This window comes from Melopsittacus undulatus, chromosome 2 (assembly GCF_012275295.1).
Source record: "Melopsittacus undulatus isolate bMelUnd1 chromosome 2, bMelUnd1.mat.Z, whole genome shotgun sequence".
Taxonomy (NCBI): Eukaryota; Metazoa; Chordata; class Aves; order Psittaciformes; family Psittaculidae; genus Melopsittacus; species Melopsittacus undulatus.
In genome coordinates, this window is record NC_047528.1 from 69,208,157 (window position 1) to 69,218,153 (window position 9,997).

At 37.7% G+C, this 9,997-nt stretch overlaps 1 long non-coding RNA gene across 1 annotated transcript; it reads right to left on the reverse strand.

Annotated features, from left to right (window-relative positions):
- Positions 1-3,422: 3,422 nt before the first annotated feature.
- On the reverse strand, positions 3,423-7,616 carry LOC115946891 (uncharacterized). Its single transcript, XR_004080904.1, has 3 exons — positions 7,538-7,616; positions 3,605-3,711; positions 3,423-3,517 (listed from the first exon to the last, which is right to left on the reverse strand). It is a non-coding gene; the product is annotated as an uncharacterized lncRNA (long non-coding RNA).
- Positions 7,617-9,997: the final 2,381 nt, after the last annotated feature.

Genomic DNA, 9,997 nt, shown 5'->3' on the forward strand with positions numbered 1-9,997 from the left:
TGCTGTTTACCAGGACTTGACTTCCTTATTCACTGTATGCTATAACAATATGGTACTTATTTGTCTAATAATGGAAAATTATATTTCATGTTTTCTCTTCCATTGTAGTAGTGAAGCATGTCTCGTAAGTCACAACTGTATCAGCTAGTAACTGAGCGTCTCTGTAAATAGGCTAGGGATTGAATAGACACAGACAGTCCCTTATTTTTAAGGTTATGTCTATTCCAGAACTTAGAAGATGATTTACAAATCATAGAGACTTTGAAACTTGCCAGCTTGGGTCTTGATAACAGTGAACACAAGATGACAAGAGGCTAAGGACAGACTATAGGATCCCAAGATTCCAAAGCAGGTATTTGTGCAGGATGTTTCAAACTAGCTCAGATATTTCTACAACTCAAAAAAGTTGCAGTGTTCCTTTGTACAGTATAGAAGAAAAAGTTTTCATAGATGATGTCCTATCATACCTGGTCTTCCTGGAGGTTGTTCTAGAGGGAAGATGTAACAAAGAAATAAATTCTGTAACTGGAAAAAATGTAACTGGAAAAAAAAATCTTCTCTGAGGTATATAGATAATCAAAGTATTGGGAGTTGTATCTAAGAAAAATGATGGAAAAATCCATTAACATAGAGGGTCTAAGAAGACACATTTGAGATGTTTTACTCAGCGGATGTCTTCAAGGCCTTGAAATCAAGCCAAACAGGAATGATAGGATATGTAAAGGTGTGGTTTAACAGATAAATGGACATGCTCACAACGGAGCCTGTTGTGAAATCCACTGTCAAAGGCTCAAAGAACCCAAATAACTTTCTAGTCCTTTAATTAAGTATGTCCAAAAATTCCCACAAACTCTATTACCTTGTCACATAAAGAATCATTTCATTTTATTGGGTTTGCATAATGACATTTAATCCAGAACACACATACTAGAACAGCCACCAGTAGCACAGGAAACCCATATGCCCATTACATATTATGTTCTAGGGGTCCATGTCTAGTACCCATTAAATCCCGCTGATAACACAAACTTGGTTAGTAAGGACAGCTTTTCTGGTAGAGGCATGTGTTGGGTCAAGCAGTGCTATTAATGTCAAGCTGTATTTCACTTAATTATACTTCTCACAGCTATGTATCAAAATGAAAGAGTTGAGCTGTGGAGAAAAGGCATGTCAGCATTTATAGTCACCAAAATGTCAGTAACTACTGAAACATGTTATACCTGATTGTGAAATACAGCTAACAGTCACTAGGCAGATGCTGAGACAGGAGCCACTGCTCAGTTCCTGTCTTCAAAAATGGTCTAACACCAAAAATAAATGGCAAAATCCTCTACCATTACCAGCAGATCCTCTCACTGATACTTCCTCTACTACTATGAAGTTTCTTACCCAGGAGATGGAAGTATAACTGCCATTGGTTTTAGTGGTAGAAACAGATTCCAGAAACCTCTGGTATCATGACTGTATCATGTCTGGAGCCTCTTCCTGCATATTGATGTTTGGATTCGTCTTGCCCTCCAAACCATTAGGGAGTGACTGCCATAACACCTATACAGATCCACATGTAGATGGCCTCTGTCTATCATTCTGCAGTTGAAAAAAATCTATTCATGCAAATGAGTGCATATTTCTTTTTCCTATGCGCTGAGAGCCATACCTTGTAAAAAGAAGTTGAGCACTAGTTTATTGATTAGACATGTTCAACACACTGAAACTTGCGAGCTTCTCTCTTGCTATACACAACTCAGTTCCCTGACTTCATACTTTCATGTCAATTATTGTCTTAGCGTCATTATAATTTCCACCAGCATATGTTGTTGTAAGAGTTGGACGTCTTCTCTAAAAGAGTCGATCAGGCTCCTTCTGTTATCTGCTGACATGGTAGGCATCCCCAGAGTTAGTACACACCTCCAGATACACCCAACAGACTTAATGGGGAGTCTATGTGTTAATTTAGATGACATGCAACTGGCTAGATGTCTTCACTGTGTGCCGCATTTACATCAACATTAGTCTGTAACATAACAGTCCTGTTGAAGACATTGTTCTTCCCAGGCTCAGCACAGTACATGTTTCACTGACCTGAGCAGGGGTCAGCAGGGGTTTAGGGCTACACAGTATACAGGGTCTTAGATGTTTCCAAGGGGGAACTGGACTCTGGATACCTGAAACAAAACACAGAGTTTTCATTGTTAGCAGTAAAAAAACCAACAAACCAAAACCAAAAACCTCTTGCTCCCTTGTTACTTTTTTTCCCAAATTCTGGTTACAAGAAATGTTCTAATGAAGATATCTTTAAAATCTGTTTTTTATTATTTGTCAGTTTCCTTTGGACCTAACAGAAATGTCTGTAATTATGGCATGCCTCATGTCCAAATTTAAAAACAGACTTTGATTTCTAGAGAATGAGGAAATAGTGCTATATACTGCAAGTAACTTCTACAGCACTTTATTTTTCTTAAGGCAACAGATTTACTTGAAAGAAAGATCAGCTCTAATGCACTGAGTATTTGAAGGATACTGTTTGAACAGTTTTTTTTTTGTGGGGAAAAATAAAAAAACCCCAAACAATAAAAAACGCAAAAAAAAAAAACCAAAAACAAAAGACCAACTCCATTACAATCAGGCTCTTTAGTTTTGCTTCATGCTTTACAGAAAGGAATCTGAGAATTCATCTAGATGTCAACACACAGTTTCAATGCAAGAGATGCAAGAGGCAATCTGTAAGTACACAATGCCAGATGTTTGCTGTATATGGATGACTTAATGAGGGCTGGTTAAGATTTGTGAAGCTTAAAGGCCAATAGAAACATATCTCAGTAAGATGTCTGTGCAGCTTTTCTAGTCATTGTTACTGAAATTGTTGTGAAACTCAAGGGAGCAAATCAGACCAGGTATGAAACTGCAGTCTACCCTGGCACTTTTTGGTTTTCGTCTGCTTGTCTCTAGGGCCATCCAAGTCAGCACAGGGATACTGGCTGCCAGAGTCTGTTGTTTACTGATTGTGCAGACAGAGATGATGGAAAAAAATACTCTGCTTTCCACTGCAGCAAGGAAATGCGTGTGTATGTGCCTTTGGTTGACAGGGCGACTTCTTTGAGCTGCTTGTTTTGTCATCCATCAGTGAACCAACTAAGGGTAAAGACATAAATAGCTTACGCAGCCAGGATGCCTTGACAAAACTCTTGTTTGGAGCAACAGAAGGAGAAGGTCTCTGAGGATGAGGTTGTGTAGCTCACATGCTAGTAAAGTGGATTTGGACCACTTACTCCTATCCTGAATTTCTCTGTAGCTTTGGTAGGGTGCAACATCAATGTGTGAAAATGTACCCCTTAGGTAGTGTCCTTGAGACTATGCATGTAGAATCACTAAAATCTGTCAACAACTTACACACCATACTGTGAATATCCAGTGTTAGGATAGGTTTGCCTCTCCAGCCAGTGAGAAAGAGAGGCTTCTTCAAAACCTTCCTTCAACCATTTTGCTTTGGTGGCCTGAATTTTCATACAGCTGCTCTCTGTAGCAAAGAAGGGAAGGTGGCTTAGATACCTAAAATAGGGATGTAACACTTCTAGCTATGAAAAAATGAAGCAGAAAGATCTACCTGGTTTCCATGGTTATTCAGTGAAGATCCATTCAGGTTTTCTGCAGCCATTTCCCACTTGTGACCCTGGATCTCAACATTCAAGACATTTTCTGTAAGTGCTTAACCTTAAAGCAAAACGGCAAAGAAAACTCATATTTCCCATTTGAGTAACATGGCACAATGCATGTTTTCCTGACACTCATTAGCTTAACGTGCAATTAAGAAAAAGCTCATTATTTTATTTGCAATATAAAATAAAACAGAAAAATGAAGACATATTAGAAAAGTTCTGGGAAAAAAAAGCATCTCTCTCTGAGTTCATCTACTTCTTTAACATATCCTAAAAATCCACTATTCAGTAGTCTTTCTTTAGATTTTTTCATGCGAAGAGCTTCAAACCTTTCTTTAAAGACAGCCATCTTTTGCAGCTTGCTATATTTCTTTTTGCATTGTTCTAGTGAAATCCATTTCACTCACAAAAAAGGGGTATTGTCCTGTAGAATTCCTTTGATTTTTACTGAACCAATTGTTGTTTTTTTCTTTTTTTCGTTTGAATTAGGGAAACATTTCCTGTCCTCAAAATCAGACTCATTCTGTCCTTAGGAAACTGAAGAAAGCTGCACATGAGCACTTTCAGTGGGGACTATCAGTAAGGCATCAGAATGTGATGAAATGGGATTAACCTTTTAGAGATTGGAACACTGTTGCTAGGGCTTTCAGCACAATAAATCCTTTCTTATTGTTGTGCTCCCTTGCTGTTATCAACGTATAAATATCACAAAAATATTAATTCTCCAGTATGTTGTTGTGGGATTCAAACTTTCCCAGGAGGATTTTAAACCAACATGAGTAAGACCATTCTAAAAGTAACAGAGACTTTGTACTGAAGCACGCTAATGTCTCCAGTATGGTGGAAGATTTTCTGTACAATTATCCTAGATGATAAAAAAAATAAAAAAGGAAAAGCGTGCACGGTTCTAAGTTAAAACACTAAAATTGGAATGTGCTTATTTATCTTTATGTTTTGCTGTCACTCTCTGTTCTTTGTATTCATAACCTGCATTTCATTTTTTATGCCCATTGTGTATGAACCCAGTTACTTGTACCTGTGTGTTTAAGCACCCAGCTATTTTTCTGCACTCTTAGAATCACAGAATCATAGAATGGTTATGGTTGGAAAGGACCTACCCTTTTCCAACTATCTTATCACTACCCCTAATTATATCACTATCGCTACAGGCCCTGCTGAAAAGCTCTCCTCCAGCTTCCTTGTAGGCCCCTTCAGATACTGGAAGGCTGCTATGAGGTTTCCACTAATGTTCTCTTCTCCAGGCTCAACAGCTTAAAACATTCTATTTGCCAGGAAAAAAACACAAGCTCTCTGCAGAACATTAGGCATCTGTGTAAATGGGTAGTGGCTGTCAGCCTAGTCCTTTGTAGAGGGTGAGCTTCTTTGTAGAAAGGTGAAGTTCCTAAATGCCTAGATGAAAGATCAGCCAAATTAGCTACAAAATATTCCCAGTAATATCATTAAGGAGTGAGCACCTAAACGTTTCCACGTGATTATCACAAAATGTTTCACCAATCAATACTTGTAAGTTTAAGTGCTAAGCTATAATTAGAGGCTAAAGGCCAGGAGCCAGGTGCCATGCAGTAGCTCTGATCAATTTTGTGCCCAGCTGTAGCTATCAGCCCTTGCCCTGCCTCTTTGCTTAAATAGCTGGGGATGCTCAAGACACAAAAGAGTGCTTAAAATCTCACAAAATATTTGACTGGTTCAGTGTTCCTCTGAATTGACAGTAATGCTCAGTAACTTTATGTTTGCTCAAATATAGTAACATATCCAGTAAAAGGCAAATAATTTCCATGGAGGCATTATCTTTTGGTGTTGCTGGGCTGCTTTCTATTTGTCTTCCAGAGCTTAGGAGGAACAAGACTGTAAGTGTGAACTAGTATACAAACAGAACATTCCAGAGTTCTGTGATATGAGTGCTCATGCAGACACTGCTGCTGCTGAGCAAACCATGCTGTTTTCCAGCACAGGATTCTAAAAACAAGGAAAGTCCCCACATTATGTGTTTGCTTCCTGAAAGGAGCCTTAGATGATTCTAGTAGTATAAGACCTATGGACAACTCTGAAGGTCCTGGTAGGATGAAAAGAGCAATTTTCTTCGAGAGGTAAAGAGCTTCTTCCTGTTTTTTGCCGTCTCTGTCACTTAACCCATCCTCGTTTGTACATTGCACATGCTGGTTGCCCTGCCTGATAGGGTATTGGTCATAAGCTAATGAGCACTAATGAGTTTCTGCTGTGAATGATATGACTTGGCTGATCCGTTTAAATATTACAAGCAGACACTTGAATAATGAATAATAAAGAAAATGAAGGCAACCTGTTCTTAGCACTTTGGCCTTTGAATGTCTTAAGTTGCTTGCCATTAGTTTTGTCATTTAGCACGGGTATAGAGCAGCCAGCAGGAATCAGCAGACAGTAAAAATTAGGAAAGTCATTCCAATGCGTCACATACTGTGAAAACCATATGTTCTTCGTTGGTTTTGCAGTAATTTTTTGTTCCTACTGTTATGTAGCAATATAGCCTGTTTTGACTATTTAAATACATAGACTTCTGGGAGGAGCATTTCAAAATTAACTTGTCAGGGTTATTTTGGTTATGTTCTCCTTCAGAAACAGCTGTGATTTTTTTTTATGTGGTATTGAAAATAACGCAAAAATGAGTTGTCATAAGCAGAACTGCATAATTTTAAAATTTGTTATAAAGGTACTGTTTGGGTTGGTTTAAAGCAGTTTTAAAATTCTAATCAGATTTTCCAAATGGTTTTGCACAAATAAAATGACATATCAGAAATTTTGAGAGAAACTATCACATGGGTTTTTTTTCAGAAAATATCTCAAATAAAATTTAATGTTAGTTAGACAAATCTGGAGGCAAGATTCAGGAAAAACTACTAAGTATTTATTGACCAGAGAAAGAATTGTTTTCAGTATCAGTGGGCTTTATCATGTTGTTTTGAGTTTTTTCCTCAGAACATTTCAGAGCGGTTAATGGACATTGCTCCATCAGAATTGTATGAATTTGAAGTCATTTTATTTAGATAATTTTAGGCAAAAATATTTCCAATTAACTTTGCTTTCACTTAGTGATGTATTTTGTGGAAGGTGTGGTTGTATTTTGGAGAACACATGGTTATTTGATTGTCTTTCTTCAGGTGATGTAGAGCAGCTGAAGATGGGGAATGAACAAGTGGCTGTGTGGTTTTGAGTTATCGGCTGGTCTTAAACCACGACAGCTGGAAATAGTGGTTCTATTAGCTTGGAAGAATGGTAGAGGACATTAAATTTATTTTTGTATCTATTCATGTTCATGGCCAAGTTTGATTGATTCCCAAGCCTTCCTGCTGTTTTCTGTCTGCCTTCTCAATGTTTGTCTGTAGTATTTTAGACCAATTTCTTTCTCTATATCTCACTCCTATGCTAACACTTAAGGAAGCATTTCTGTATGGCTTAGTCTCTGTTTTCTGTTTAGATTGACACTTAGTGTTTGTTATTATCCATAAATGAAATGTTTTTTACCCATATCTTGAATGGAGGATGGTATTTATAATGCCTCTGTTTCTGACTTGCAATACCTTAATTAACTCCACAGCTTACCATTGTTATCTCTGTTTTGCACACTAAAGTGTTTAAGTGTTTCCATAATATAGCTATTTAACTTTCCTTAATTATTATCTAATGCATGTACTACTATCATTATATGATACTACTACTAATAATAATATTTCTTTCTGAGCAGGGAATTATTGCTATTATTGCAACACATTTTAGTATGATCTTTATGCTGTGGTTTGTAGTGGAAAGAAGTAATAATAAGTGCTGGAAGGGGCCAAAATACTGGGTTCTTGGAGGTATGCCAAGGAAAATAAATGCATAGTTACCTTTCTCTGCCAGGTAATCTTGTTGGTGCCGACCGGGACAAAGAAGTAATTATTCCAATCAAGTTTCTTTCAGTTGAGATGTTTGTGCTGAGAGAGAAACAGTCTCAAATGCATTTTTATCCCCAAAATTAGCATCCTGAAGTTTTGCTTTTCTGCTTATTTTTAGTGGGCTTTACAAGTGAGAGACATTGAAGAAATATAAGCCAATCTGTCTTACAGCCTCTATCATTCACATACAGACTTGAACACTTGTTTTCAAATTTGGCTTGTTGCAAATCTGTTCAAGCCTCTTCTGACAGGGAGATAATACCACTTTTGGAAGTGGTTTTGCTTAACACTGAAAGTTGCATTGCTAAGTGACTCTGTCATGAATTTATTCTTTTTTCCAGCTAACAAAGATCTCCTGGGAGAAACATGAAAGAAGTCAGGTATCAGACATGCTCCCTGGGCAAGACAAGGAAATTCACTTAATGGTTTACTTGCTTTCTTTAAAATATTCCTATCTGCTCTTCTAGGGCAAAACAAATGACAAAGTTCCTTCATCTTTCTTCCTTCTCATGGATGAAGAACTTATTCTACTTGTGTGAATATCTTTCATGATATGTAATTCAGGTCAACTTTTGGCAGTTCTCACATTGCTCGGTCCCAGGTGATATACATCTAGGAATTTAAAGCTTTTTATGGGCACAAGTGTCAGTATTTATTCACCTCTAAAGTAAGGTTGCAGAAATCCTTGATCCATATATACATTTAATCCTAAAGGCTTATTAGTGGTTCATCAAATTGTCTCAGGAGAACTTTTTAACATCCTTTCCTATGAGCACTTCAATGTCTTGTCTTCTACTGAAACCTTATTCACCTAAGTCTTATTCAGCTAGGTTTTAACACTACGGTGATTCAGAAGTGCCTTCAGATCACTTCTCCACTCTTTCATTTTTCACTTTTAAGATATCCATACCATGCCCAAGTATCCCAGAAACCTGAATGGTGTCAATCCTTCAAGAAAGAGTGTTTTTTCTTGACTGCATATCTATGACTGGAAGTCAAATCTTTCTTATCATAACTAATCCTTGTTGCTTGTTTTCAATTTTTCTTGTTATGCACTTACATTCCTCTCTTTGGAATGGGATGAATTCCAGAGATATAACTTAAATCTTCTTTTCTTTGATCATTCTAACTTAATGTAGACAGCCTTGACCTACTCCATTGTAAGTTCTTGTCCAGATGCCAAGAAGAGTCAGTAGGGTCTCCCCTGCTATTTTCAAGATCTTCTAAGTTCCAATCATATTTTTCAGTTCCTTTTTCTCTACATCAGCTCCTGTGGCATGATATTAATTTTCTTTAATAAGAGCCTCTTCCTTATACAAGTTCTAGTTTTCTCTGTTCAAGCTACTAAAAGCTCCTTGACTGTCCATTCCTCTCTTTATTGGACTAAATGTGCCAACTTACCTTGTTCCCCCTCCAATTCTTTTTCTTCTTCTCTGAAGCTAATCTGCTCTCCAGCTCAGCATTCTCTCTTCTCCTGTGGAGAGAAAACTGTGGAGGCTGCACAGGCACATGTTTCCAGGTTCGCTTTCTTGTACTGGAGTTTGCTGTTTAGTTCTGTTATGCAGTACATTTACTGAACATCACTATGCCTGAAAGTCAAGAGATCTCTAGCATATCGCCGTGTGGCATATTCCCTCTCTTGCACATCATCATATCCTGAAGTCAAGTCTACCACCACCTTTGGTTATGCTGCTTGTTTATTTGATTTCTTTTCACGAGCTTCAACTGATGACTCTTCAGCCAAAACCAGCTTCCAGCTTGTGTACTGCTGGCAGGCAGGGGAAGGGGAGGAAATTATATCAGCAGAGGTTTTAATAAAGTAATTCAGCAGAGTTGGGCTTTTCTGACAGGCTTTTCTTTTTTTCCTTGATGCAGGCTCTTTCAAGCTCATGAATTCACAATATGTTGTAGGGTCTTGAAGCAATTTGAAGCTTTATAGCACAAAAGCTTTAGCTTTGATTCTCACTATATGTGTGCAACTATATATTTATTTTGGGAGAGGGTTAAAAAGAACCCTGGATTGTTATTTTTCCACTGCTTTATGTTCTTTCTTTTTTCCTGCTGCAGAAAAACTAGTATCAGGTTAAGATCTATGCAGCAATAAACCTTTGCTAGGGGCAGGAATCTAGCAGTCACAAAAAATTAGCTCTTTCTTTGAATGGTCCAAGGTTAATTTTAGCCTCCTAAACTGTCTACTGCCAGATCTGATAAGTTTTTCCCTTTAGCTCCAGCTCTCTGGTCCCTGATGGGATTTGACAACAAGGAGGATGGCATTATCAGCCCATTAACTATCACTAGCAGGAGAACTGTGATGCTGATGATTATTGATCACCTGTTCAGGGTTATCAGGTGATGTTGACTAAACCTGACACTTTGTTGTTTCTGTAAGCAGTTTTATTTTTTACTGGCTGA